The sequence below is a fragment of the Macadamia integrifolia genome, chromosome 5, assembly GCF_013358625.1.
Source record: "Macadamia integrifolia cultivar HAES 741 chromosome 5, SCU_Mint_v3, whole genome shotgun sequence".
Classification (NCBI taxonomy): Eukaryota; Viridiplantae; Streptophyta; class Magnoliopsida; order Proteales; family Proteaceae; genus Macadamia; species Macadamia integrifolia.
Window position 1 is genome coordinate 25,373,800 of NC_056561.1, and position 8,200 is coordinate 25,381,999.

The following is an 8,200-nucleotide window of genomic DNA, read 5'->3' on the forward strand; positions in this document are numbered from 1 at the left end:
AAAAAAAAAAAAAATATATATATATATATATATTGGAGGATAGCTCCAATATCATCATCAGTCGGTGAAGCGTATACTTGCCGAGTACAACCAGGAGCCTTGCACACTACAGTAACTATTGTTTTCTCATTCTAAGGTTTTAATATGTCAAAACCCTCTTGAATAACATATTGTTGGAGGATAGCTCTAAATGATTGACATCATCATATGTAGCTCCTTTCACCAACTTTATCTTACCATCCTCAATAATATCATCATCTTTAGAAATATACTGATCATCACCAAAATCCATTTCATTATCCCCCTGTACATCATCATCATCATCATCATCATCATCATCATCAATAAGGTTTTCTTCAGTTTCACTTTCATCATCCATAAAGTCATCATGTTGTTGTACCCATTCTTCATCACTTGTAGAAACCTGAAGCATTTGAGGTAACTCAGCTCTTGTATCATTGACATCACTAATTGTCTTCACTATCATATTAGAAGATCCCTGAGGTACTTAGAATGATTCATCTAAACTGTCACTAATGTTTTGAACTTCCCTTTCTTCTCTACTAGGAAAAGCATGAGGTCTTAGGGCTGATCCATTTATACTAGCAAAACTATTACTAAAAACCTTCAATCCACTAATGTGAGCAACACTTGCACCAATAGATCTCCCAGGAGTAGCAACATCAGTAGCTATAGCTTTACCCTTCTCTAGAGCATTAGTTGTAGTATTAGCAATGGCACTGTCTTGACTATCACTTCCATCACTGGTAGCACTACTGATAGCTCTACATAACTCGTCGTCTCTTTTAATAGTCTCTTTATGATCCACATAGTGCTTTCCTCTTTTCTGGCTAACTGTAGAAGTGTTTGGCCCAACTTCGCTCTTGTTTCTCTGATAACTACATCACTAGAGTATTGGTTTACTGCATACTATTCAATGTCATCACTAGGGTTATCTTCAAGGTCATACACTACTATTTTGATGACATCACCCCATCTAAACCAAATAAACTATACATGCTGGCATCATCTGTCATTTCCACATACACTTCACTAGAGATCTCATATATGACTTTAGACCTCACATTACGGTCTTCAGGGATATGGTTGATGATTGAATTGTATATGTCACAAGCCGAAACCTAGAAGGGCATAACAATCTGGGTCAACAAGCTTTGTGTGCATTCTCCCGCACCAAGTAAAATGGATAGGACACTTCACACCATTGCTGTAAAATTGTTAAGTGAGAGTGAAACAAATGCCAACACAATGGAGGAAATATCAACACATTCAGATGCAACCTGTGATTATTCATCCTAATATAATGCATCCATCAATAAGCTTATTTCAAAACACAGAATTTTATGGAAAGCAGATTTTGGATGCTCCAAATGTCAAAGAAAAAGGCCGTTAAAGACTTAAAGATCCTTCCTTCAATGTCATTTATAGGGGCCCTATTCATTTCTAAATGTTTCTTATATAAGGGAAGAAAATGTGTCCAGGGGACAATCTGTATTTTGTGTAATTCTAATATGAATACACAAGTTCAGAATAACACAAACATCCTTGGTGTATATACACAAGTTCAGAATCTGTAAATGTTTCCCATTAATCTACCTTTAATCAGGATTAAAAAAAAAAAAAAAAAAAAAAAAAAAATCAACCGAAGTTCATTGTTCTAAGTATGGTAAATTGCCCAATTTATTGATACACCAGTGCAGAGAAGTTCTCGTAAGAACAGAGAATCTAAAATATCCAAATTTTTTAGCAATTCAATCATAGATTTAAGATACTGATTATAACCACTAATTCAATCTAAAATATCCCTATTTTATAGCAATTCAATCACAAGTTCTAATTCTAAAGATGGCTATATTAGTTTCCTTAATGTAAAGTATCAAGTTGTTCAATCTCAGATGAACAAAAATTTATTGGTTGTTTCAGTAACACCAAGCAAGCATGCATTACAGTAAATAGTTTATCCTAACCATGCAAGCACATCCAGACAACCATTTGGAGAAATCAAACTTCCTACGACACGTTGTCTTCTCATATAGTAAAAATGCATTTGAAGAAATCGAAATTCCTAGGGCATACATTTCCATATGCATTTGGTTAGAAATTACCTCAAATTGCAGGTACTCTCACGGGGTTGGAGATAATACAGATTGGAGAGCAGAGGGTATCACCGCCGATTGTAGCCTGAGAAGAAACCAATTTGGGGGAGAGCAGAAGGGGTTTCTTCAAGAGGGGTTTGGAGTTTTAGGTCGCCTGAGAAAACTTCACCACAGAGAACCCTTTGAAAGAAACCTATCCACATTGGTATGTTGAACCCAATAAGGGAAAAATGGGATTTCCCATAAGAAAGATTAAATCCACTTAATAGACTGACTCCCAAAGGATCCTCACGGTGTTAATTTTTTGGGTTTAAATGTAATAAACGGATTTGGAGGGGGAAGGACGTAATATAGGCAAACACAAGGGGAGGTTGATGTAAATTGCCCTACAACATGTAAAAAGAAGGTTCTTTGATCACACCCATACCTGGCCATTGCCTTGCTTGGCGACTATGCACATGTATGAAAAAGCACCCCAAACCCAACCCAACATACGAGGGAGATATCCCTCTAGAACTCTATATCCCTTATAAGTCCTATGAATATATATATATATATATATATAAACCCTTCCACCAACTTTTTGGAAACCAGTGTGGGACAAAACTTTTAGGAGGTTTCTTAGTTCACTACAACTACACAAGTGCATGAAAACAGAATAGAAAAGATAATTTTAAGAGGGAAAACTCAATTCAAATAAATCATTTGAAAAGGTCATTTTGACACTCTTTTGAAACTTAAATTCCAACAAATAACACTATAATTTATGATCTCAACATAATATAAAACTTAACCAACTCTTAAGTGCCATGAATAGAACTGTGGCTTACCAAAAAAATAAAAAATTATGGGTACATAATGGGATGATATAGGACATTAGAGCGAGCCGTAGGTTAGCATGCCCATGTACCAAAAAGGGAAATAAAATCATACAAATGGAAAAAATGCATGGGTTCAATCCCCAAATGCCAAGAAAGCACCTGATCTTGGCATCATGGTGGCTGCCAGTGTAGTAGGGTGTTAGTCTAAGTCCAAAGGAGGTGTTCCGTTTGACTCTCTCCCTATCATATGTTAGACATTATACATTCACCCCAAACCTTTTGTTACATCTGTGCCCTAATCCGGATAAATTTTAACTTTTGTAATAGGTCCCATGTCAGTGTTGTCAGCACCAATGATTTCTGGATTGCAGCGATCTATTGTCATGAAGGAAGGGATGACCCTACCTACCAATTTAGGGCTTTTTGGTTGAATTAGAAAGGAATCAAACCCTCTACCTAAACGATGAGTGACCTAACACCTGCCCGCTCAAACCTAGTTACATGGTAAAATAAGCCAGGAAGACCTTGAATAAATCCCTTGGGAACCCTCCACCGATTGGCAAAAGAGGGTAGAAAGCTAAAAAAATACAGTAACTGGGTAGGCCACGGGCAGCACACCAATGACCGGACAATCACCTACCGGTGGCCTTTGCTATGCTGAACTGCCTCAATTGCATGTGGGACCCACTACATGTGTCGTGTCCAACTCCACACATCCTTCCACACTACATGGAACCTTTCCTCTTGACTTGCACACCTTATGAGTCCAAGGGGATGGGTCTACGTGACCTAGCCATCGGCTTAAACCAGTTTGGTTTCGGAACAGTTCATAGACAAACAGGCCTTAAGGCACTAGCTATATAAGGGAAAAATGAGCGTGTGACCTCAATTCTCACCAAGACAAAACTTGAGAGAGGGAGAGAAGGTGGAGAAAAGGAAGGAGAAGAAGAGAAAGGAAGGGAAGGGAGCTCCTAGTTGCTTCGGAGGTTGTCGGTTGCCACAAAAGGTGTGCATGCACTTTCCCTAACCCCATTTCCTTCTCAGTTTGGGTTTTGGGTAGTTAGTGGACAGTGGGCTTTCTGGGTTGGAGGGATACACCTCGATCCCAGTTACTTTTGGTATCCAGGGGTGATGTGCATTGCAATCCCTTGAATGTTTCCTGAGCTCAAAGTGAGCTACCCAAGCTCTGAGGTCATTTTAACCCAAATAGGGAAGTTAGGGTTTCGATCATTTATTCGGTATAACTCCCAAATGGCACAGTGAAAATGCCATAAACTAGGTTTAGATGAAATCTGGGAAGACCCATGCATTCCCTACAGTACAATCCTTGAAAATTGGACTTGAGACGAAGAAGCCCTGAGAAGTTACTAAACCTCTGGGCTGGTCACCAGTAGGACACCCTCCAACTAGTGACCAAATATCCGTGAATTTTGAGGTCCGAATTGGCCTCTGTTCACCCAATTGGATGGACACAGTCTCCAACCAGTGACCTGTATTCGGTGAGTCTGTTGAACTGTTAATTTTGACAATTTTGACACTTTTGGGGCGAAACCCTATGGGACCTCCGATGGATACTTTTGATAAGTATTAAAACCCGTTTACCCTTGCAACTAGGCTAGAGACAATCACAATTTGGTGAGGCCCAACGAGGTTTGATTTGGGTATCCAAACTTGGGAATTTCACTCGACCAGTTGACAGTCAAGGTGAGTGGTTTGACTTTCTTTGGGAGTGTTCTTAACTTTTTAGAACTGTACGCATGCCACAGAAATCATGTTTTATAAATTACATCACATGTATGCTATATTTGAATTGTATATCATATTTTATTGAATTTGATTTGGATATGTGATTTGACTATGTGAATGCGATTGATGCGCACATTTATATGTGAAATCTAAGTAGTAAAGCATGCATTTTTATATATTTAGAATTGAGCTACCTTGGGTTTTACTCTCTTTTTTCAGGTTTTGTATTTTAAAGGCCTTAAGCATTATCGAGCGTCATATCTCTCCAATAACAACTAACTAATGTAGTTAGTGAGCTATGGTGTGCAAAATTCCCTTGCTCACCAGGAGGTCTCAAGTTTGAATCTCATGGTTGTCTTTTTTTTGGAGAATTTTGTTGAAGATTTCCTGCTTTTCACTCACTTAAAGCACTAAAGGCAGAGGGGATTTCCACATCAAATTAGAAGATTTTCCAAATCTTCAAAGCAAGAAAAATCGGGGGAGGGGTTTAAGATTGTCTAAATCACACAAAGCAAGAAGGAAAATTGTCCAAGGAAAAAAAAATCGGCCAACAAGGGTTGTGCGCAAGATTTGAAGAGAGGGAGAAAACGAAGAGAAAAATAAATTAAAAAAAAAAGGAAAGAAAATAAGCAAAAAAATTATAGGAAATTTCTCCAAGTTTATTTCTCTCTTCTCTCTCCTCCACCTTAGCACTTTTGGTCTCAAAAGATCTCACCTACCAATTGTGGGTTTTTCCCTTTTAGGAAAGAGAAATTTGTTACCCTACCTCTCCATTCCCTATAAATACAATTCATATAAGAGGAGGGGGTGACACTTCATTCTTCTTCTAGGTTTTTTTTAGTTGCTCTCTCTCACCCTCTCTCACTCTCTTTAGTTTTAGTTCTTCTTTGTTTTTACTTTAATCACTTTTGTAATAGCTTTTTATTTCAATTAATCCAATAACTCTTTTATTTTTATTCAACCTTTTATGTTTATGATTTATGCAATTGAGTTGTGATTTTTAAGTTATAGTTCTAAGCTTAGATCTAGGTGACAAGATCACGAGCCGTGGAGCATCTCTTTTTCAAGTTGAGTTTTTTTTTTTCAAGATTTGTTTTCTCCAGGCCTAGAAATTTCAGATTTGGTTCATTCTAAATCTGGTTTTTAGGGTTGGCAGTATCTCAAATCACCCAAGCTTTCAAGTTCAAGAATTGATTCATGTAGGTAGGCTTTTTCAATAGTCTTCTCTCCCCCCTCTCATTCCCTCTTCTGACTACCCTTTCTTTCTTAATTTAGGATTTTAATTTCAGTCGTTATATTATTGCTTTCCCTTTCCCCCAAGGTTCATGGCTAGTGTATGTGTTGGCTTTGCCCCTCCTAGCATTAGAACCATCTTTTTATTTGTTTTTATTTTAATTGTCTCCCTTTCCCTAAAGCCAAGTAGAGTAACCCATATAAGAGTGACTCTCTGGTCACGTAGGGAAGCTCACATTATGATGCATCCCTTGGGCTAAGTAGAGAAACCTACTTGTGAGCCTCTCTCTAGCTTTATCCCCTTTCTTTTACTTTATTTTTATTTCAGCATATTTTTTTTCTTCATTACTTTTTAATTGCATGGGTTGTTTATTTTCAGTTATTTATTTATTTAATTTTAATTGCATGGCTTACGTATTTAAATTCTTAGGTGACAAATGGTTAGGACGGTAGTTAGAATTAGATCACAACCATTAATCAGTTCACTTTCACATTATTAAAAGAAGTCAAAAATAAAGTGGCTACTCTCCCTATATTCGACCCATAGCTACATTGATCCGTACGCTTGTAGTTACATTCTAAATCCTAACAGTGATCCAATGTGGTTATGGATATACGGTGTGGCTGATGGTAGTTCTGGTGTCGTGTACGCTATAGTCATACTTAAAAATGGGTGCTTGTTGTGATGATGGTAATTTCGGTACTACGTATCCATACCGTGAAGGTTGTAGGGAATGGTCCTTGCATCATTCTAAGCCAATAAATCTCGATTCCACCAATCAGTTTGGGAGATATGTCGATCAAATTATCGAAACCCTAGTTGGTCATTTGGCAATACTTATTGTCGGAGCTCGCCGGGCTTGGTTTTCTCAGCAATAGCACCGGGAGGGTGGAATACGCATTCCCAAACCTCAACATGGTTTGTACACTAAGATTCCATCCAAACCTAGCTTAATCTAGATCAAAATGAAGAGAGAGAGTGGTGGAAGTGAGTGCACTTACCTCCGGCAATGATTTCGGCGACTAGGTGGCAGTTGGCACCAAGGTAAGACCTCCCCCTTCTTCTTCTTCCTTTACTACGTTGGACACAAAGGAAATGAGGAAATTAAATCCTCATTTCCTTCTTATGTGTTAAGTTGGACCTTAGGGTCCATTTGGTTGGACCCTATTCGGACCGATCGGGTTAATACAGCTTTCAGAGCCTGAGAACCCGACTACTTAGGTTCGTGAAATGCTCATGGCATGAGAAAAGTGTGAAGGATGATTTGGGATCATCCGAGACTACCTACGATGCGAGTGGTGGGATCCACGGGCATCAAAATCTTGACAGTAGTCTGTATGGCTCGCCGAAAATAGCCCACTGGATTTAGGCCCAGTGCTTCGGTTGGCATATTTCCGGTGGTCAAGACAACTTGCTGTCCACCAACTGGACTTGCATGGTTTGTTGCCCTCGGTCATGCTCATGGTATTTTCGACAACTTCGATACGTGTCGGGATTTACATGTGAGGAGCTGGGTCACTTACCATCTTGGATCGAAAGGGATAAACCCCCTCTAGTTAGATTGACACGTGATGAACGAACACTTGGGGTCATCTCTCCCCCTTCGACAATGGGCGGCCACAAGTCAAAACTCGACTGGCAATGGGGTCATCCTTACATCCTTCTCCTATCTCCCTCTCTGCTCTCTAGTGGTGATGGGTTCAAGAAGAAGGATGTAAGGAAGAGTCAAGGTGGTGCAGAGGGTCAGGATCCAATTAAGGGTTTTAGGTTTGGCTTAAGGAAGAACTAGACTGCAAGGGAAGAGGGAGAAGGGGTGAAGGTGTTTGGTGGTGGCAAAATGTTCAGGAACAATGAAAGGTGTCAAGGTTAACAAAAGGAAGGGTGCATCAACTAATAGAAGTGTCAAAAGGAGGCAAAAAGGGAGTAGAGAGGGAGACAAGAGAGGGAGAGGGGAGTCTCGAACATCTGAACCAGAGATGGCAAAGAGATCAAAAAAATCCTCTAAACAGAAGGTACGAGGGGACAGGCTGCAATCGTCAAAGCAGGAGTGGTTAGAGAAAATCTTGAATCTATTGTGACCAGCAATTAAAAGGATGTAGTTTAGCAGACCAAGGGACTTTGGTATGGAAGAAGGGGAGCTAGGGTTAGCAGAGTGACTACGCGAGCCATTCGACTATGGTTCTAGTGGAGGCAATGACAATGAGATCTACCCCAAACAGGGGACACTACAAGTGTGGCAATGGCACCAGGGTCAACTAAAGAAGTAGTGGTATCAACAACAA